At 41.1% G+C, this 23424-nt stretch overlaps 1 protein-coding gene across 2 annotated transcripts in view; it reads right to left on the reverse strand.

Annotated features, from left to right (window-relative positions):
- Positions 1–22246, reverse strand: part of RASGRP3 (RAS guanyl releasing protein 3) — a 106128-nt gene extending 83882 nt beyond the window's left edge. For both annotated transcript variants that reach the window (XM_045447173.1, XM_045447174.1), the window contains exon 1: positions 21958–22246. The gene's annotated coding sequence lies outside the window, so the exon portion shown is untranslated. The remainder of the gene's footprint in view (positions 1–21957) is intronic.
- Between the last annotated feature and the right edge of the window lie 1178 nt (positions 22247–23424).

A 23424-nucleotide genomic window follows, 5' to 3' on the forward strand; every position in this document is an offset into this window, starting at 1 on the left:
CTCTCCCTTTTTGTAAAACTTCATTTGTGTTTTTAAAACCCTATTACATATTGGTAAAGTTGTGTTCACTTAATCTAATTAATTTAAATTCACCTTTATGGCAGATTTTTTTTTTTTTCCCTCCATCGAATCACCTTCTTAAACTAGGCTAGCTTTCCAGCTGAAGCTGGATTCAGTAAACACAAGAAGGAAAGGTTAGCACCCTCAACACAAATCACCTTACTTAGCATAATTACTTCCGTAACAAACTTTTCCAGTCGTTTTATTTCTAAACCCTGATTTGACACCAACTGGCATTCAGATTTGAGGATCGCACCCCTATCAACCACAGACTAGTGGTCAATCTGAATCTAAATCTCCCACAATGCCACTGCTGCTTCCAGGACTGCTTTACTTCTTGAAGAAGTTGCTTAGAGGAAAAAAACAACTTCCTAAGCCTGCCTCTGTGCATTTTTTCTGAGAATCATTTAGTGTACAGAAAATAATAGAAAGGCAATTTCAGATTTATAGTTTCCTTTCTATCCAAGTTTCAGCATCGTTGCTATTTCAAAGCAGAAAATACAAAGCTGATTGAGGGAAAATGAGACCAAAAAAAAAAATTAAAATTTTTCTTCTCGAAATATGTGATAACGAAATACACGGGGTGGGCACAATTTGATCTTTGCAGGCATCAGAGGAAAAGCACAGTTAGGAGCTCCAAATCCTCTTTTTCTCATTTGTGAACTCGAGGCACCCCCTTGCCTCCCTCTCCCCATCCTCCACTCTCTGAGTCTGCTGAACTGTCCTGGGTTCATACCAAAGCCCACGAGCCTTGGCTGGAAGATGATGCTCAGTGTACGAAGGAAGGAATTGCTACACCATGGTTGTAATTATAAAACAGCCATATTATTTTGATACTAAATCCATCTGCTAACATTGTGCGTGCGGGCCTCCAACGTTTTGAAAGTTCAGGTTATGCCACTTCACTTTTACAAAAGAGCTACATTAGCACCTCCTTTTGCTTACCAACAGAAATCCAAAAAAAGTGAGAAGCGAAAATGGTGTTCAGCATTTGGCACATTGCCTTTACAGAGGCAGCGCAGCGCAGCGCATAAGATTGCACTGCCCAGCTCCTTCCCCGGGGAACTGCCTCCAGCATCTCAGTATCAAGCTGCTGCCGCAGTTTTGAACTGCCTCCGTGAGTCTCTGTTTTTTCTCGATTTATTTTGTGCATCCATTAGTAAGATGTGGTATCAGAAAAGCCTAAGAGAGTTATTTTTGGAGTGTGGGAACGTTCGAAAAGTTTTCCATATACGTTAGTGGTAAGTGCTTCATTGCTTTACGCCATTTTTGGCTTACAAAAGGTTTCATAGGAATGCTCTCCTTTTGAATAGCTGGGGAAACCTATAATTCTAAACAATGTCAATGTTCTATGTAATCGCTTCCGCTCTTCGCTTTATCACATTATCCAAACCCAGCTAGCTAACTGCAAGTCCTGTTTTCCAGTCCTTTGTGCCAAACTACTTGCTCACGTTTTAATTCAACCATCACCACCTCTAGGTTATAAATCTGTGAGGACTGAGCTTCTAACCTCATTTCCATATCCTTTCCTAAAGTTTCATTCCTTTTATCACACACTCCACTAAACATCACCATGATTTTCTTACACTGTGTTTGCTCAAACTCTTGGCTGCAGTCTTGGGGTTACTCACACCCTTTGTGTATAGAAAGCCTTTGGATAAGATGTTCTTCATCATGACTGCCTGGGAGCACACAAGGTGACCACAGACAGAGCAGGAACCCACTGAGTAATGAGAATCTAATATTACTGCAACCAGATTTTCTCATTTGTAGATCAGAGGGGGTAAACTAAGAAAGCACTCTAAGAAGCACATAAAAAAAAAAAGTGGTATGAAAATTTCCAGTTTTCCTTCATGTTTTAATTAAACAGGAAGCTTTTGTTCTCAGGGCTCATCTTTGTGATTGCCACTCTTATTAGTGAAAAGCAATAGATCAAAAATGCTGTACTAAAACTCTCTAATTGAGAGGCAGGTGAAGGGGAGAGGTCAGAACTGAGAGGTGGGTGTTGCTTCTTTATAACCATAGGAAGTAAGAACTCTGGGAAACTTCTTGGCTCCTGGAGATAAACACATGGGAGGGCGCAGTCAAATGCAGGGGAGCTCAGGCTAAAACAGTTGAAAAATACTAGCCTACATGATGATGCTTTGATAGGTATTTGAATGCCTATAAATTCTTCTTCAATTTCTATTCTAATGGTCAGAATAACTGCATTATCACATAGAAGAATAGTCTTGTTTCCTTTTGCAAAATTGGCAGCAAGACTCCTATGTTTCTTTTTTACTTTCCAAAATATTTAAGTTTAGAAAGAAATTTGCTCATTGTAGCAAATCAAATGATATAGACATAAAGAAAATTTTAGTAACCTCTCTCTCCTATCCACTCCCATCTTGCCAAGATAATACACACCTACAAAAAATGTATTGCTACATACATAGATGTATGGGGTTCTATTCTTTCCATTAAAAAAAGAATCTGTATTTGATTTTTCCCCTTAATGTATCATGAACACATATATTGGCTCCAAGGTCAATAATATAATTTAATTTGTACTCTTCAATAGCTGCATACTTCTCCACAGTGTATATCATACTTTATTCGCCCTATTAATGAACATTCTAGATGCTCCCAGTTCTGTGCTTCTCTAAGCAATGTTGCACTAAACATCCTTGCATGTTTATCTTTAGCTACTGGTGCTTTTAATTCCAAAGTATAGATATCCAAAACTGGGATTATTGGGTTTGGAAAATTATTCATTTTACTATACATTTTCAGTCATTTTCCCAAAACTGACCTAAAACCAATACAAAGGTCTATGGCCTTAAGAAGCCCTTAAAATAGACCTGATAAATGTCAACTTAGAGGATCAAGATTTTTATATTAAAAGCACTAAAAATTTCTCTCAGAATTATATTCCACCAGGTATATTAACTAAATTATTTATTTTGAAGATGCTTCCTTTTCACGAATAATACTATTTTTTAAAACCAAAAATGTCTTTGGGGAGCCTGGGTGGCTCAGTCAGTTAAGCATCGGACTTCAGCTTAGGTCATGATCTCGCGATCCGTGGGTTCGAGCCCTGCATCGGGCTCTGTGCTGACAGCTCAGAGCCTAGAGCCTGCTTCAGATTCTGTGTCTCCCTCTCTCTAAGCCCCTCCCTTGCTCAAGTTCTGCCTCTCTCTCTCTCTCTCTCTCTCTCTCTCAAAAATAAATAAACCTTAAAAAAAAATTAAACCAAAATTGTCTTAATCAAATCAACTAAAATGTGTCAAAGTTAAAAGTTAGAGCCTAGTCCTTATTGTCTTCACACACCAAAAATTCCATAAACTCTAAAGGCCATTCCAGTTGTAGAATCAACTACTGATTAATTAAAAAATATATGAGCAGGGCGCCTAGGTGGCTCAGTCAGTTAAACGTCCGACTTCGGCTCAGGTCATGATCTCATGGTTCATGAGTTCAAGCCCCGTGTCGGGCTCTGGGCTGACAGCTCGCAGCCTGGAGCCTGCTTTGGATTCTGTGTCTCCGTCTCTCTCTGCCCCTCTTCCTTTCTTTCTCTCTCTCTCTCTCTCTCTCTCAAAAATAAATAAACATTAAAAAATACATGAGCAAATGTGAATAAGTTATGAAGAACAAAAATGTTCACATTGGACCAAAAATATTTCAGTGTACTTTCAAAGAATGCGATGGTGCTAGTGTGAAAGAGGATCAGTCAAAACCTCACTTGTTTCTGTTTTATTCTCTGGACTGTGGCCTGAGTAAGCCAAGAGCCAGCTCTTCCCTACGGCTCCACCGTGAGACAGGAATAGGGCCCACAGTCCACACACAAGGATAGGAGTGCCCACGGTCTATAGCCACACTCCTCCCGGCGGAAGTTGGTTTTCTAAAACCACCTCTTCAAAATTAGGTGGTTTTGTCATGTCATTTGATTTGGGACTTGAGAGTGAGAAGTTGAACTATATTTTTCTATGTTCCTAATAACAGCACATATACTCCACATTATAGTTAACGAGTATCGCCATACCATCCAACACACTCTAAGACACAAGCAACTAAGCATAGAGTTCCCTGCCTTAAGAAAAGAAAAAATAAGTTATAATCAACATAAATTCAGGGAATTTGTTCACATTACCAAAGCATTCTTTATTTTAGAAAGCCACTCACTGCAGGATTACAAGAAATGTGTGCACTCTTGCTGCATTAAAAATGGCATTCGACCAACCTAAACTCAACTCATATTATTCAAGAGCACATTTATTAAGTAAAATAAACATGAGTCCAATTTTGGACCTCACTTACTGGCCCAGATGGTGTGCGTCCTTTCCTTCGGAACAAAAAAGTAGGCAAGCGATTCCTAGCTGCCTGTGATGGACAGGCTATTTCACAACTTCCCCCCCCCCCCCCATAAAGGGCTTAAAGCAACCTGCTAAAAATAGCCCCTCAGCTCTCACATTAGTGTCCTCAGCTGAAGGGCCAGGTGAAAATATAAATTGCTTGAAATACGTCCTGCATTCTAATTCCATAGAACTACCATTAGCTGAAAATCCCTGCTAATCCTTCTGACAATTCCAACATTAATAAAGTTTTTTTTTGACCATTTTTCCAAACTAGTAGGAGAAGCAGTGAGTTGAGGGTTGAGGATGTTGACACATTGGAGCCCTGGGAAATCAGGGCTCTCATGCCCTTATCAGCCACTCACCAGCTGAGTAAGCTTAACCCTTTAAGCATAAAATTCCTCAATTGTGAAAAGGAAATGATAATACCCAACTCAAAAGATGGCTATATGAGCTGGGAATAATGCACTGTATTTCAGGATTTTATCCTATAAAAATATTCAACAAGTGCACAAAGACATATGTTAAGACAAACTCCATGAGACACCTGTAATCACAACAAAAAAAAAGAAAAAAAATAGCCTAAAAGTAAAGAGAGGTTAATAAAAACAATCACAATGCCATTAATGCAATGCTACATATGTCATACGGCCGTGAAAAACATGAGATGGGCAGATGGCGTGGTAGTAAGAAGTGAAAAAATCAAGCTGCAGAAAGCACTGTGCATAAATGATTATTAAGCCCCCAAACCCCTCCACTATGTATTCAGCTCCATTTTTACCACAATCATAGATGTTTTCAATAGAAAACATCTGCAGTGACAAGCAATAAACGTATATCCACTCTGAAGAAAACAAAGGGTTTCAAGAATTGCCAGTCTTTCCTTTGTTACACTATCCATTTTTGACAAGCACATTTATTTACAATAAACCTGTACTGTTTTTATAATTAAAAATTAAAGGCAATAAAGAAAGCAATGAGAAGTAATTACTGTAAAGCACTTGGCACAACGCCCAGTGGGCTTTGAGGAACGGTAATTATCACAGTTACTTCTGTCCAGAAGCCACAGAACTTTTAAGCAAAACAAAGCCCCTGAAAACTAGCAGACGTTGGTAACATGCAGCCTGTTAAGCTCAAGTGTGAACTGAATCTATTTTTTAAGAGGCCACACATGATCTTGGTGGTGGTGATGGCTTCACGGGTGTATGCATGTGTCAAGACATCAAACTGTATACTTGTGACACGCACCTTTTATTCTATGTCAATTATCCCTTGGCAAAACTGCTTAAAAGAGAAAAACTGCGGAGCTAAAATTTTCCTCAGTGATAAGACAGCAGATGGGAGAATGCAATCAAAACGAAAGGTTTGCAAGATCTGTGCGCTATGCAGAAGATGTCAATATGGAGATCTTAACTTTAGACTCTGTTACATCAAATAATGTCTTTTACGTGCACCCAGTTACAAGAAAAGACACAGAGGACCTAACTTCCAAAGCCCTAGAGGAGAGAAACTGGAATAAGGAAAACTTGAAAGATCCAAAAGAAGCAGGAGAGGAGAGAAAAAGAGCAGTAAACAGGGAATAAAAAACAGCATTATTAATTCCTCAATAACCACAATCAGTACAGACTGTCTGGACTCACCGTTAAAATGCAAAGACTATTATTAAATAACAAGCAAAAGGATGGATCCGTTTTTAATTAGTTCAGCTTCACAGGTGTAGGGAGGGAGGGTGTGTGTGTGTGTGTGTGTGTGTGTGTAGAGAAAGCAGGATCAGATAGCTTCCTTCAACTCAATCTCTTTAACTGCTTTTCTGAAGCCTTGAAATTAATGGGAGGAAAGTTCTTTACACCAAAAATAACAAAGAGAACTGACTTGGTTGGGAGGGGAGAGGGTGGGGGAGGTGTAAGAGACGCAGAGAGGACTGGCAAATACAGAGTGTTTCCCCACCATAACCTCACCAGAGGGTGAATAAAACGCACAGGGCGCTGTCTAGCTGACACCAGATGGGGCCACCCTTCCAGCCTACATGCTCCCCTCTGGCCAGCGTGGAGCACACATCCGGGACATCTAACTCCTCTTCTCGAGAGGTCTGAAGGTAAAGAGGCCGTCCCTGCCTGGAGGAGCTAGCACTCTTCTGAGAAATGCGGACTAAACATAGCCAGGCCAGACGGGACAATTCATCCATTCTTTCATGGAATCTGCAAAACTGAGTAGATGGTTCTAATCAATCTTATCTGGAAAACAGATGGAAAATTCTTCCCAGAAGTTAATTCTTTAGTCTTATTCCAAAAGGAGGCCACGTGGCTCCTCTGGCTGTGTGCGCTTAGAAGCGCTCTCCAAGCCTCTACTGGTTTGACACGTGTTGGGGTTGCTGTGCAGGCAGTTGTGGGGGAGACCCTAGGTGACTAGGGGGCAGTCAGTCATACAGTCCCCTGGCTGTGAATGGCACCTCCACATGTCCTCCCCTGCCCAGTTATCCAGGAATCTGTGATTTGGGCCTGATCACTGGGGTGCTAACATACAAACCCAATCAGACTAAGAAGCAAAAGACAGGATTTCTGCTACCAGCTCTGCTCAATCTAGTTGAGGGATAGTGAGTGAGTCGACCACATTACCATAAGGAGTCCCCCATAATCATCAATAAAGTAGGAATGACAATATCCATCTCACGGGTTTTTCTGGAAAGCTAATGAAATGAAGTACTTTGAAACCCCATAATATATTGTAGAAATGCAAAGTGTACTCATTTCTTACACTGGTAAGACAGCTTTAAGCCTTCATAGGACCTTTGCTTCCATCATAGCATTGCCTACAGGGGAGGCTGAGGAGTTTCAGCTGACATCTCCAGTGATGTCTGCCTACATGCCCACTCTCAAGGGCAAGCTCCTCTGCCCCTCCCACCTTGAGAAACTCTTTGGTATTTGGGGCAAAGTTCATTGTCCAGGGATAGGCATGTGATCCAAACTGCTGTAGTCTTAGTACCTCTCTTGCTTTGGCCACATTCGAGTGTTTCAGGGGTGAACATCTGATTCAGGCAGATGATTCCCTAACCTATGAGTCACTTCCCCATGCTTTTCAGACATGGAGCCAGAACATCTTTTTTCTGTCACTCTTAGGATACAAAACCTAGAACTTATTAGCAATCACATTTTCTGTTCTGCCCGTAGCATTCTAGGATCTAAGTGGGAGTAGAAATCTGGTGTCAAACTTCAATTAACCTCTAGTTATTAAAAAAATTTTAAGCATTTATTTTTGAGAGAGAGAGGGCAAGCACAGAAAGGGCAGAGAGAGAGGGGGACAGAGGATCCAAAGCAGGCTCAGTGCTGACAGCAGAGAACCCCATGCGGGGCTCGAACCCACAAACCGTGAGATCATGACTGGAGCCGAAGTCTGAGCAGAGCCAAAGTCGGACACTTAACTGACTGAGCCACCCAGGTACCCCTCTAGTTTTAAATATAAAATCCATGCTTTCAGCTGGACCCCATCCAAAGACCAGGGTCCCCAGTCTACACACCCCATGTTTTAACTTCTTGAGAGAAAAAAACCTCCAGAATCCTGCTACACCAAGAGAGGGGGCAACTCCCAACTATGTAAAGTAAGGGAAGGGATCTGGGAATCTAACTGCTTATTAGGAAGACTTTCAACCAGTCTTCCTGATGTTAGCCTCATCTTCACCTACAGTTTCAGGGGAATTCCTGGGTTCTCCAGGGCAAACTGGATTGATTTTCTGATTTCTATTGTTGAGTTAGTAGTCAGCTGTCTATTTTCCACCTTTCAAAATATTGTCACTGTGCATTTGTGACTTAAAAAAAAAAACCCACTGATCTCTTTTGAATGGGATCTCAGACTTAAAGTTTTGTGTTACACCCTTCTTTAGCCAAAAACTCAGGGTCTTTATAATACACTCATCACTCTATAATATGCAACCCTCTTTGGTGGTCCCTGGGGGCCAGGCCCACCCCAGGCTCTCTACCTTGGCCACCCTTCCCAGTCTTATGCTCCAGATTTCAAAACTATTCTTGTTCCCAGGCAACTTCCTTAATTCACATGATTATTTATACAACCCAACTTAGAAAAGTACAGAAAACCCAAGTTTATGTCAAGGTATCACAGGGGGTTGACTTGATCCTTTTTGGAATAGTTGTGGTTTTCAAAAAGTGACTTATGTTCTTTGTACGTGTGTGATTTCAAAACTCATGTATGTTCACCACAAACAATTTGCAAAGTACAGAAAAGCACAAAGAAGAAAAATAAGATCGACTGTCATCACACCATTCTTAAATTTCATTTTCATGTATATGTATGATAACCTGCAGAAAGATGGTATCCAGTGACCCTCATATGACTTATACCTCATGGAATTTATAATTAAATTGATGAGAGGAGAAACTCCTGGAAAATTAACTAGGGAGGCATAAAATGACTGAAAAAAATGAAATATCCCAAATATACCAAACATCCTGTGATTCAATATATTAGATAGACAGTGTGTTATAGCATTTCTGAAGAGGTCAAGGTCCCTGAAGACTGATGATGGCTTTGTCAAAAATGGCAGATGTGTACCACATCTGGAAGCCTGCAGGATTTGGATTGAGAGAAAAAAGGGGATGTGGTGGAACCCGAGCTGCCTAGATCAGCACAGGGAAATCTGCAGAGAGGGAAAACACACGACATGTTTAGGCAAAGTTAGGAGACACATTATTGGTTAGGACCTGGCAGAGAGAAGTAAAATAATAAAATAAAATGCTCTATTACATCCGAAGGCCACATGTGTAAGAGATGGTTTACATAGCACAAGCCTCTCTTCTGAAAACTGTCCCCATCCTCAGGACTAGTACCGTGCCTCCTCTGTCAAGGTCATAAATGACCAGACAAGGAATTGATACACCTGAAGCAGGTTTAGGTCAGTCTGATTATTAGATTCTTTCTCAAGAGAATTGGGAATTCAAAGCAGGAGATCTATCCATTTCTATCGGTGCTTGAACAAAAAGGACCTTCAAACTGAGGAGGTGATGGACATCCTCCTTCCTGTGCTCAGTGAGACAGGAAAAGCAAGGAGGCCAGGGGAGCAGAGCCTCTGAGGAATGGCAAAACCCATCACGTTCCAGCAGTCACAGCCTCAGGCCCTGATCACCTGGTTTCTGGAGGGAGGTCCTTGCCATTCTCAACTTCACTTCTGGTGTTTCCAGGACATATTTTTCTTAAAACAAGTATAGCTGCCTTGAGTGAATTTCCATTCACTGAAGCTTGTCTAAGACCACACGCAGTTTGCAGGCTTCTGTCAAGAATTTAGCTAAGTTACTCCACGGTGTTACTGCCTCAGCATCCATTTTGTTTGGCCAAGTGGCCTGCGGGCCCTTACACAGGCACTAGCCCCTCACGCGAGGGGATAATATCCTGCAGAGTCACAGGTACATGTAAGTTCCTAACAGGACTTCCCTAATGACCCTTGTGATAAACAGTCCCCCCAGCCTCCCAGGGCCTTCCCTCATGCTACCCTTAAGTAAGACCCCGGTGGAGCTTACCAAACTCTTTTTGGTTTGAATCGACCAATCTGGCCATAGCCCAGGAACCCCAAAGCATTCCACTCACAGACTCTAATAAAGGCATGTGCCCTCGTCCTGTACCTGTACCCTACCTTGACCTCCCCGTGTAGACCCTCAAGGTATGCAGAGTGCCTCCTCCAGGACCTGTGAGTAGTAAATCTCTCTATTTCAGTTTCTGGTGTGGACTTCCGTTTTGCTCACCATCCAGCAACAGGGGTCTACTTAACAATTGTTAACAGAGTCCTAACACTCTCCAAGACAGAGTATTCTCCCAGGAGTATGGAGAGGTGGGTGTGAGGGAAGGGGAGAGCCTGAGGGAAGGAAATCAGCTGGATGGCTGCTCACAGAGTCCTTGATTGAGGTAAAAACAAACAAACAAACAAACAAACAAACAAGAATGGAAGCAGTAGTGACAGGAAGGGAGGAATGGAATATGAGACATATTTAACAGGAAGGATGATCTACTTACGGGGTTACCTGGAGGTGAAGAACAAGTTAGAGGAAAAATGGTTCCAACCCAGATGGGATGATGTCACCATCAAAGGAAAGAACACAGGGAGGCAGGGTAGATAAGGGAAACAGGGTAGGGTTTTTGTTTGGGACTTGCTAAGTTTGAAACGATGATGGAACATCAAGTAGAAACAGACAGACAGAAACCTGCACCTAGAATGGAGGCTAAAATTCCCTCAGAGTTAGATAAGCAAGTTCAGAGTTATTTACAGATGGAAGCCATGAATAAGATCTCTGAGGGAGAAAGGATTTAGACAAACACAGATGACAAGGACCCCTGGTAAACAGCTACATTGGAGGGCAGAGGAAAAAAAAAAAACCCTTATCAAGACTGGAAGAAATCGGGAACAATGTGGCATCTCAGATTTCAACAGAGGAAAATTGTAGGATATTAAATGGTACAGGGATCAAGAGGAATAAAAATGGGAAGAGATCATTTCCCGCATCAGTCAGAAAGTTTCTGACATTATATTTTCAGTATAATGGGATTGAGGACAGAGTATCTGATTTTATGTGTTTAAAACTTTGAGAGAGAAATGAGAAAACGAAGGTGGTATGTGCCAGAATACACGCTGAGAATTTCAGCAGTGGAATTTGACAGTTCAAATGAGTAACTAGTGTGGGCAGTGGATTTAGGTAGTTTGAGTCGTAGTTCTCAGAGCAAAGAAAAATCATAAATGCTTGCTTGCTTGCTTTATTTATTTATTTGTTTGTTTATTTATTTATTGAGAGAGAAAGAGAGAAAGCATGAGCAGGGGAGGGACAGAGAGAGAGGCAGACAGAGAATCCCAAGCAGGCTCTGCATTGTCAGTACAAAGCCCAGCGTGGGGCTAGGACTCACAAAATCGTGAGATCATGACCTAAGGCTGGAAATCAAGAGTCAGACATTTAACCAACTGAGCCACCCAGGTGCCCCCAAATCATGGATGTTTTAAAGAAAATGTCCTAGAAGCAAAAGAAATTGAGAGAAAGGATATCGAAGAAGGATGGGCTCATCCGTCGGGAGGCGTAGGGATAGTTTGGGATACAGAGAACACAGATGTGCGTGCCCCAGATGTAGCATGCCTCTTTGACCAGCCTGTGGCACAACATGCCTTGATCTCTGTTAGTGGGCTTCCGTTACCAGAGAGACAGCCCCAGTTCCCAGCCAGAAGGAATTATAGGAAGGTGTTCCGAAAGAGAGAAGTCATAGGAATCCATTGTTCTCCTGGCCTAGACTCCTGTTCTTGAGCTACATACATAATGTCAACTGACCCACATGCCCTTGAATTCTCTTGCTGATTTGTCAAGCCAACCAGTGGCCCCATTCAGCCCAGACTTCTTGACCTTGCCTAAAGGCCAGTTAATGCCTGACTTCACCACCTGCTCTTCATTTACTGGTGATTAGAAAGAGCCATGGTGGTATCCACAGAACCCAAGAGTTCATGGCACTCACGAAGATACAGAAAACTGAGTTGGAAATTGTACCCAACACGCAGAGACCACCTGCACACCCCTCCCTCCCCTCCTGTTTCCCATCCTGAAGGCTTCAGGGAAAAGCACAGAGAACCATCCAAAGTTGAGTCCATCATTCTCTGCCTTTCTTTCCCTGCAGGAGAATGGGGCATTTGTGCACGAATCTCTGTATCATGTGCCCACATATTCTCTTTCACTGTGGACTTCCTCTCCACCTTCCCTCTTGGCCAAATGTTACTCAGGAAAATCTCACCCTATTTGGGAGTGAGAAAGGATCCTAATTATGGCTCCGCACTAAAAGCATTGCTAGGGGTACTTCATCCTTAAGGAGAAGGCAAATCCTAAGTTTAGACATACAAATGTAAAGGCTTTCTCCCCCTAAGAGTCTCATAGGTAAGGCGCCCTCCTTAGTAAAGAATTCCATCTATTTCCTCGTTATTCCTTGGTGAATTTGCTTTCCTACCAACATTAAGGGACAAAATAAGTAGGATATATCTTTGATGCTTGTTCCTGAGCCTGGTGCAACACCAGACATTTGCTAGCTCCTATTCCAGTGCTCAATGTTTTGGATTTAAGGTGACTCTGAGTTAATTCAGCATATTTTTTGTTTTAATTATTCATATACTATTTATGGATTAATGTAGTGTAATTATTAACATATTAATGTATGATATAGTAATGTAGAAGTGATACAACAATTTTATTTCACTAAAATGCATAGGAATAGGGGAGCCTGGGTGTCTCACTCGGTTAAGTGTCCGACTTCGGCTCAGGTCATGATCCCACGGTTCATGAGTTCGAGCCCTGCCTTGGGCTCTGTGCTGACAGCTCAGAGCCTGGAGCCTATTTAGGATTCTGTGTCTCCCTCTCTCTCTGACCCTTCCCTGCTTGTGCTCTGTCTGTCTCTCTCAAAAATAAATAAGCATTCAAAAAAAATTTTTAATGCCTTGTAATAATTTAACTAACATGTATTCATAAAATAATAATGATTAATAAAGAAGAATTACTTAACGTAATACATTGCAAATATATAGTAAATACATTGCAACAATTTCATTGAGAATATATGTTATTTTAGGTGCACATACCCAGTCACTATTTATGACTTTGTTTCTATGGGGAAAATGGAAAGTTACTTCCAAAGGCCAAGAAAATTCTTACAAACAAGCTTTTGGAGCACTACCAATTTGTAAATCGATGGATGGTCATCATGTACATTTGATTTAGAGTTTTCTGACTGCTTTAAATCTGGCTTTCCTAAACAAACCCTCCCGGAATAAGCAATGAACCCAAACTACGATCGTTCTAGGGAGCTGGGACTTGCCGCCAGGACTTCTGGGGCTCTTGTGTCCAGGTTCCTGCCATTGGTGGGGCCACAAGCACCTACGATGTCTTGTAGTTTTATCCACTTCCACTAGTTCTATTTTTGGATCCCTACATTTAGCACACAGAGCTATCTTTATCGCTCCAGCTGACTGGCATGAGAGTCCCCAGGGCATAGTAGTTACACAAGATTATTGAAGCATACTTCCTTCTCTTCAAATAAGACAAGGCAGAATGCACAATAGACATCAGCAAGCAATCACAATGTTAGGAGTGTGCGCGTGTGAGTGCGTGTGTGTGTGCGTGTGTGTGTGTGTGTGTATTACTAAAGATTTCTTTCTTTGTGCTAAGTTGCATGCATTATTAGAAACACGATGTTCATAATGCTTTCTGGAAGTTAGTTTTAGGCTGTGTAATGGAATCTATTCCTATGCCTAACTTCACTTGAAAACATTGTTATAAAATAAAGTTTCTTAACAATTACATAGTCCAGATTTCAAAAACTGGGAGTTTTTAAAAACCTCTGTTACCCCTATCTACCCTCAACTGAGGAATCCATTACAGACACAGTCTAAACGAACAACTGGATTGTTCTAACAGGGAAAATAATTGGATCTAGTAGGCAAAAAGTCAAAAAGTGGCCATCTTTTCTTGCTCTTCAGTTATTCAACTATTCAATTGCAGTTGATCCCTCTTCGAGTGGCTTGCTAGTACATCACAGAGGAGAAGGCTGAGTCCTGGACAGACAGTGGAATCTCACAGCCCAAATTTCAGATGCCATTTACATTACTGTGGCTGCACTATAGGTCTTCTGTTTAGATTCCCACTGTCTACTACAGTGGCCACCAGGCACCTGACTCCATTCAGCATGTAAGATGAGCCTTGTCTGAACTGAGACACATGCAAAGAGTAAAGTACACACTGGATGTCAAGGACTTAGTACCGGAAAAAAAAAATGTAGACTACCTCAGTAATAGCCTTTTATATTGATTGTGTCAAAATGATAATGTTTTGGTATATTGGGTAAAATAAACTATATTTAAAAAATTAATTCCGTTTCTTTTTATCTTTATAATGTGGCAACTGGAAAACATAGCATGACAGTTGTGGCTCACATTATATTCCTATGGGACAGCACCGGTCTAGAGGTCTCCACAACAAAGAGCATGACCAGTGAGAGGTTTTTAAGATTGGAAGCGAGAGCTGCTGCAGAATTTTACTCCATATCAGGCTAATCTGAGAAGAATATGACTTGGAGTACAGGTTAAACCACGCCCTGCATGTGTAGTTCCCCCATGCTAAGAATTTTAAGTGCCCAGCAGGACAGTTAAGTTATGCTCACAGACAGAAGCCACTAGGGTGGAGAAATGTTACCACAGTGTAAGTAACACCTGCCTTACTTAGCTCTTTCCTAGTTGAGAATGCAGCCTTCATTTTCAGCTCAGTGGTTACTAATTGTGCTCATTCCACCAGAGAGTGAATCATGAATTCACTTATTTTGAGTTTGGGTTGTTTGTTACCCACCCCCACCCCCAACCCCCTGCTGTTCAAATGAAGACTAGGGATCATTTCACAGAAAAGAGAAATATGGATTTGATATTTTAAAGTTTAATAGAAAATGAAGCGTTTAAAATCTCATGTATGGGCCACAAATGGCCAGTTTATTATAAAGGAGCGTTATTAGTGGACACACACAGGGAGAAGTTCACACTGGCCCTGAGTATCGATATACATAAAAAATTCAGTTCCAAATCTTTGATGTGTGATTACCAGATTACTGAATCAAAAACATATTGGGGGGGGGGGTCACTGCTGCCAGCAAAGAATTGTGTAACTGCTGGTAAAAACAACAGTGATTTCAGGAGTGGATTGAAAACAAAACAATAATATCTTTGTAATGTTCTGAAATCGTTGTAGGAACAAAACTGAGACTGGCCCCTTTGCATTTCCCAGTCTGATCTGCTGACCATCTTGTCTGCCCATAATTGTTTTCTGCCATTCATTTCCTCCAATTGTCAATTATTACTAAAACAATTATGAAAAAAAAGTGTGTGTCTTTGTTTCCTGTTGCTGATGAATATAGTGAAGTCATAGACCAGGCTAGTGCATCATCATCTTTTCCATTACAATGAATTATGCTGTCCCAAACAGGATACAGCCCTTGACTGGGCAGAGAGGCCGTAAATGGAGCTGAATTAGCACCTACATGATTGTCAGCCATGACAGCAAGAAATCAGAACACTGGCACTCAGCTCTCCGCTTTTTCAAAACATAACTGTTTTTTTGTTCCTGATTATAAGAGTAGTACATGCTTATCTTGGGGAACATGCTTATCCTGGAAACAAGTAGAAAGTAAAAATCCCCATTATCCCACCAACTAGAGACTTCTATTGTTAATATTTTGGTATATAAATGCTCAGCTCTCAGCTTTTTCATGTAAACATATATATTTCTTAAGAAAGTGAGATCATACCATGTATATAATTTTTTTTGCCTTCTCTCTTTCACTTAACATTTAGTATAAACATTAAATATTTTAATGTAATTTGATGCCTATATGAAATTCCACATTGTGGAATACTACTCAACAATTTCCTTATTTTTTTTTTTGTACAATAAAACCTTGGAATGCGAGTAACTTTTTCTGCGAGTGTTCCGCAAGACGAGCCAACATTTCTAATAAGTTTTAACTTGATAAACGAATGATGTCTTGCAATACGAGTAGTATGGGACGCAAAACATCACATGATCACAACTGTGCCAATGGTTCTTGAAATTCGCTTTGATAAACAAGCGCTTTGCATTACAAGCACGTTTCCGGAACAAATTATGCTTGCAAGCCAAGGTTTTACTGTATATTTGTCCAAAATTTGTCCATTACAAATAGGTAAGCATTCTTTTATATACAGTTTTGTCTGAATCTATGAATATTTCCTTAGGCTGTATTCCTCAGAGACAGATTATTCACTTTTGACTAAAAACTATATTGTGTTTCTTGAAGTAAATATTTGGAATAAAAGGAAAATTTATTAACAATAAAATCACATAGGTGCATTAAAAGCTATTTAATAACCAAACTTGATAATATGTGCCTTCCTAACAAGATAAAAAAGTGATTTTTTTTTTATGATTACAAAGTTTAAGATAAATATAACACTGGTCTATTCAAAATGCCCTTCAGGCCAGCCAGCTGGAAGGGGGTACGTAATTCCAAGAAGTCCTTTTCCAGAACCTCCTAGCACAACTAGCCTCCAAACCACTGAGGAACCCACAGATGATTCTGCAGTGATTCTCTGACTATTGGTTTCCTAAGGAGCAGGGGCTGCCTGCGTGGTCCCTGCCTGGCCTGAGCGTCGTTACCTGAGGCAGACACTAGAGGGCAACCCAGGATAGAGTAAGGAGTTCAACATTCTCTGGCCTGTTGGCTGCATAATCTTTAATTCACCAGGTAGGTGACGAAAAGTAAAAAATGAGGCACTGAAGGGAAAACCAATTTTGGAAATAAATGTGCAAATAAATAAACACAAAAATCTCTGAGTATAACCTCCTCCCTCTTCCTCGGGGAGATTAACTAAAAGGTGCATAACTCTGAGAGCTACCACGCTTAGAAAAAATTGAAGACCAGGAATCCAGTTAAAACTCAGGTGACAGTGGGGCGTCTGGGTGGCTCAGTTGGTTGAACATTCAACTCTTGATTTCAGCTCAGGTCATGACCCCCGGCTGTGGGACAGAGCCCTGCGGAGGGCTCCACACTGAGTGTGGAAGCTGATTAAGATTCTCTCTCTCCCTCTACCCCTCTCCCCTCTTCATGCATTCTCTCTCCCTCTCAAAAAAAAAAAAAATAATAATAATAATAATAATCGGATAACAGCATGGAAAGTTGGTTCCTTTAGATCTCTGCAGATGCAAAAAATGAATCCAGAGCAGACCCTCCTTGTTCTCCATGGGAATTAGCAGGCATGTGGGCTTTGGCCTCTTACACACTTGCGTTCCATTCTCTACCTATCTCTCACTAGCTAGCTGGTGGTGGACGTGTTACTTAACCTTTCTGAGCTGCAGTTTGCTCATTCATAAAATGTGGCCAGTGATACAACCTGCCCATGGGTGGTTGTAAGCATTCAACAAGACACTGGACATGAAAAGCTTAGCAGAAAAGGAAATGCTGGCCATTATCTCTTCTGCTTCTCACCTCCCTCTGAAGCTGTTTCCCATTTCCAGCTGTTCACTTACTCTTTCCACCTGACTATCCCATCACAGCATCAAATTTAATAGACCTAAAACCAAAATCCTCATCTTCCTCGCTAACTCCCTGACCTGCTGCTACCTCTCTGATTGGCTATTTCTTAGAATAGACAGTAAAACATAACATCCTCTGTAACACTTCCTCTCTTCCTATAACCATAGCCAATTAGTTTACAAAACATGTTGATTTGTTCTCTAATGTGTCTCCATCTGGTTTCCTTCTCTCTGTTGTCACCAGGCATCAGAAACCTGCTCTCTTTGACCCACTAGGTCCTGCCTTGAATGGGCAAATCTCACTGATGTCATTTCCTTCTTCAAAGCCCCTCACTGGCTTCCCAGGGGATTCAAATTAGATTCTGCACCCCTCTGTCTGGCATTACAGTCCCACCACAGTCTGACCCCAACCTCCTCCAGACGCTTCTCTCTTGCTCCTTATGCTTATTGCCTCTGCTTATGTCAAGCTGTTGACACACAGCTCCCTGCTATGGTTGCCAGATTTAGGAAATGAAAACAGAGGATACCCGGTTACATGTGAATGTTAGATAAACAACAAATAATATTTTTGAATAAGTAAGTCCCATGCAGTAGGCTTCATACACACCAGTGCAATCGGAGATACTTACACTCAAAAAAAGTTTGTTGTGGGGCGCCTGGGTGGTGCAGTCGGTTAAGCGTCCGACTTCAGCCAGGTCACGATCTCGCGGTCCGTGAGTTCGAGCCCCGCGTCAGGCTCTGGGCTGATGGCTCAGAGCCTGGAGTCTGCTTCCGATTCTGTGTCTCCCTCTCTCTCTGCCCCTCCCCCGTTCATGCTCTGTCTCTCTCTGTCCCCAAAATAAATAAACGTTAAAAAAGTTTAAAAAAAAAAAGTTTGTTGTTTGTCTGAAATTCACATGTAACTGGGAATCCTGTTTTTCATCTGACAACCCTATTCCTTGGGCACACCAAGAATATTCCCATCCCTGCCCACGTACACAGTTCCAATCTCGTCTCAGACACTTATTTCTTACAGTACCATCAGATATTCCGCCCTGCGAGGTCAGCTCAACCTCATACCTCCGTGAAACCTGAGTCAGGAGGACCTCCTTATCTGGTACCCACTATGTACATCACTAATTTGGTTAATTTTTTTTTTTAACATTTATTTATTTTTGAGACAGAGAGAGAGAGAGAGAGCATGAACAGGGGAGGGTCAGAGAAAGAGGGAGACACAGAATCTGAAACAGGCTCCAGGCTCTGAGCTGTCAGCACAGAGCCCGACGCGGGGCTTGAACCCATGGACCGTGAGATCATGACCTGAGGCAAAGTCGGACGCTCAACCTACAGAGCCACCCAGGTGCCCCTAATTTGGTTAATATTAATCATTAATTTGGTATAAGATGCTTTGTGTCCTATAGAATTCCATTTCTCTGAGTAAATGTTGAGTTATCAAAGGTAAAGTTTGTAGTGCAAGTAGGAAAACTTCATAAATATGCTTGTGTGGTGTGGGGCTGCTGTAAACCTGTAATATGGGGCGCGAAGGGATGAGAGCAGAGGAGAAAGAAAACCTCCAGCGGCCACTTACCTGGATTTGAGGTGCTCCCAGACACACTAAAACCAATATGCAATCCCCCCCGTCCCCACAGCATCAGGCCAGGTGGGTCCAGCTGCCTGACCTTGGCATGCTTCTCCCCACACTCCATTTCAACGCATCCTACAAGTCATGGGTTACACATGGCGACATGTCAATTTGTCACCACTTCACACTATCTCTTCAGTAATCTGATTTCACTTATATTTAAATGTGAGGGCCAGAGGTGGCTTGATAACGTCACCTATTAACACACAGTAAATAAGAGTCATGCTGGAAACCAAGCAACGGATTTCTATTTGATTAATAGAAAAGCTAAAAAAAAAAAAAAAAAAAAAAGCTCATAATTTTGTTTTCAAAATTAGCTAACTCTAACATAAAATACACTCAGGAGCTTGAAAAAAAATCAAGAAACTGGTAAAACTATTAAACAATCCCCCCAAATCTATTTTAAATAACTGGCATTGCAGGAACACATTTATGACCATCTGCGGGCATCCAGAAACCAATGACCAAGCATAAGACTTCTCAAAGTGAAAAAAAAAAATATGTTCTTAGAATAAAATACATAACTCCTAATTGTCTCTATTAGTTAAATCTTTGATCGTATTTAAAACATTTCTATTCTCAAAATGTAAATATACAAGTGAAAAATACACATTTTGGGAGTGCCTAGGTGGCTCAGTTGGTTGAGCGACCGACTTTAACTCAGTTTCATCATCTCCTGGTTCATGAGTTCGAGCCCCGCATCGGGCTCTGTGCTGACAGCTCAGAGCCTGGAACCTGCTTCAGATTCTGTGTGTCTCTCTCTCTGCCCCTCTCCTGCTTGTGCTGTCTCTGTCTCTGTCTCTGTCTCTCTCTCTCTCTAAGAATAAATAAACATTAAAAATGGGGCGCCTGGGTGGCTCAGTCGGTTGGGCGACCGACTTCGGCTCGGGTCACGATCTCGCGGTCCGTGAGTTCGAGCCCCGCGTCGGGCTCTGGGCTGACAGCTCAGAGCCTGGAGCCTGTTTCGGATTCTGTGTCTCCCTCTCTCTGACCCTCCCCCGTTCATGCTCTCTCTCTGTCCCAAAAATAAATAAACGTTAAAAAAAAAAAATTTAAAAAAACGCATTAAAAATATGTTTAAAAAAAAGAAAAATATACATTTTTCAAATGAAAAAGTTGTTTTGAAACTGTAAGGGCAGGGAGTTCAACACTCACAGAAACCAGGACCACTGTAAGCAGCATCTCTATCACTAGTCTCACGTGGAGTGGAAATTAATCAGATTACCCTGGATTTCACTTGGTGGAAAAAATAAAATGGATGCAGAACTGACTTTGTGGCACTGGAGTGTCTTGGAAACAAGTGCTAAGAGTTTTACTTGTTTCTTCAGATCTATCATATTTACCCAGATTTATGTTATTTCTGTCTTTATTTTTATGGTTTCAGAGCAACTAAGAAAACTGGTTCTCTCTATTCAAGAATACTACACTTTGCTACAGTTTCCAAGGAATGGATTGTAATTTTTCTAAACAGAAAAAAAAATACTGATAACGCTTAAACTCTCCTAGGAAGGAGAACAGCCAGTCAAGTCCACATGGAGCCACAGCCACGTCTTGGCTCCTTGCACCAGTTACAATCTGGCTGGCTCAGCTTTTTCTGGCTTCCAGCTTTGCTATCTTCTTGCAACAGATTCTAAACATACCAGTCTTGAACTGGGATAAGCCAAAATAACAGCCAACGTTTCCTTCTGCTCTTTCTTTTCAACAGACCACTAGAGACGTATCCCTTTGTTGTCATTGTGACATCAATCAAGTTACTGCAGGACAAAAATGGGGGGTAGTTATCAGTGGTGGATGCAAATATGGTGCATCATTTCAACAAATGTGCTTGTCTGATGGCAAGGAATGTTAAAAGAATTTGGAATGTCCCTAGGAGCTTTCCAAGTTTTTGTGGGCAGCATCAACTGTTCTCGGATTTAACCTTTCCACCTTTCCACTTCCAAAGCTCGTGGCATTTTTCAGGTCACTCAGAAAATGCATGCTAATTGAATGTTTTGAAATCCTAACTTAAATGTAAATAAATTATGGTGAACAGTTTCTATCACCATAGCTGTTCAGTGTTGTTTTGGTGCTTCTAGAAAGTCCTCCTTTGTCTGAAAATGAATGTCCCAGAGAAGAAGCTTTGTGTTGAAAACAACAACAACAACAACAACAACTTTATCTTCACTTACTTTTCTTTTTTTTTTTTTTTAAATTTTTTTTTTCAACGTTTATTTATTTTTGGGACAGAGAGAGACAGAGCATGAACGGGGGAGGGGCAGAGAGAGAGGGAGACACAGAATCAGAAACAGGCTCCAGGCTCTGAGCCATCAGCCCAGAGCCCGACGCGGGGCTCGAACTCATGGACCGCGAGATCGTGACCTGGCCGAAGTCGGACGCTTAACCGACTGCGCCACCCAGGCGCCCCTTCACTTACTTTTCTACAAAATTTAACTTTTAGTTAAGTAACTTTTCTCAAGTTTGAGAGCTGATTTAAATATATTCTAAACCAGTATTGATCAAAGAAATGGTACATGATCATTAATCAGCACTTTGAAGAGAATAAACAGACAAATCCTAGAAATCATTTTTCAAAAATGATCTTCAGCAAAAGTATTTATACTATTTAATACCCTGGTGATCACGAAACTGAAGAAAGCTTAATGGAGATAAAGCTATCTTAAGGAAACAAATACTATTTCAAAAATATATATATCATTGTTAAAGACTGAATATGTCATAACTGAGACTGATTTCTATATTTCTTCAGAAATATAAATAAGCTTATGAGCTTTTCATGAGGACCTGCCTTCAAAGCATATATACTGTCTCTGGCTAATATCCATTGCTCATGATATCCATTATAGACATAACAATGGACAGTCTTAAAAATGACACTTACCTTAACTCACAGACGTGGAATCATATCAAGCTCATTCCTCTCTTGAATTTTCTCTTTCCACTTCACCAACCCCTAACAAGTTTCTCTTCCCTGTGTGCAAACACCTAGAGATTTCTGTTCTGGCTTCTGAAACACTGCCATCACCTTCAATGCCCCAGTGCTGGTCAAAAGTGGGGAGAGAAAAAAAATTCAAATTTGCAAGCTGTTTACGCCTAACAACGACAGTGAAGCTGCTAGGCTTTGAGCTCAATGAATTAAAGGTTGTTTGGCTAAATGGCAGGCACACTTCCTCCTATTCTTTCTGAACTTAGTTTTCCTGCCTCCAGTGGAGCTTTTTCCTTTTCTGGGCTATAAATAGGCTGGTCGTAAGAGCACTGAGGAAAGAAGAAGGCAGGAAATGCATTTGATTTCAAAAAGTCTGAGGTGTGTGTGTATGTGTGTGTGTGTGTGTGTGTGTGTGTTTCTTTCAAGTGAATAACAATAAACAAGCTGAGGAAAATTCAGCTTTCGTAATGGTACCAGAGTCAAAGTTTAATTTCCTATCATCTACACTTTGCTAAATTGACATTTCCCGTAAGGAAAGCTTGGGTTTGGAGATGTATCATTTTCTGTATAAAATACCATCAGCAAACATGTGTCACCTTGTGCATTTCCCAAAGGAATGGCTTATAAATAGAATTTCCTGGGGGAAATGAGGGATAGGGCAGACCACAGGGGTCACCGAACTTATTTCTTTTCATTCAAAAGTAGTTGAAATACTTTTGGAGGCAAGGTTCAACAAAAGGAAGTTATCAACAGGTGAACAAGAAAAGCACACACTTTTGCTTAAAAGAAATTATGAAGTTGAGTTTATAGACTGGTCACCCATCTGTATTAAAGATTATCCACGGTTTTGCAACTGAAAGATGTTTAACTTCTCCCATGATTACATACAACATAAAATAAGATAAAAATTAGATATTGCTTTTCACATATCATATGGACAGATCAAAATTTTGGTATTGCATAATACCATTCAAGTGTGGAGGAATAAGCATCCCCATAACAGCTGATGGAAGTATAAACTGGCACAAACTATGAGGAGGGCAGTTCTCAACTTCTTTCAAAATGTGAAATTCAAATACTCAAACAAAATACTTAAACACGGTTGATTTGGCAAAGTGGGAGTGTGGATCTGGAATGTGGGGACAGATCAGTTTGTGATATACATATTTAGTGCCCTTTTATTTTTTGTAGTGTGCACCCATGCTGTAAAAACTTATTAATTTTAACAACAACTTTATTGTTTTTTAATTTTTTAATGTTTATTTTATTATGATTTTTGAGAGAGCATGAGCAAGGGCAGGGCAGAGAGTGAGAAGGAGACACAGAATCCGAAGCAGGCTCCAGGCTCCGAGCTGTCAGCACAGAGCCTGATGCGGGACTTGAAGCACAGAGCCTGATGAGGGGCTTGAACCCACGAATTGT

This window comes from Leopardus geoffroyi, chromosome A3 (assembly GCF_018350155.1).
Source record: "Leopardus geoffroyi isolate Oge1 chromosome A3, O.geoffroyi_Oge1_pat1.0, whole genome shotgun sequence".
In the NCBI taxonomy this organism is placed as follows: Eukaryota; Metazoa; Chordata; class Mammalia; order Carnivora; family Felidae; genus Leopardus; species Leopardus geoffroyi.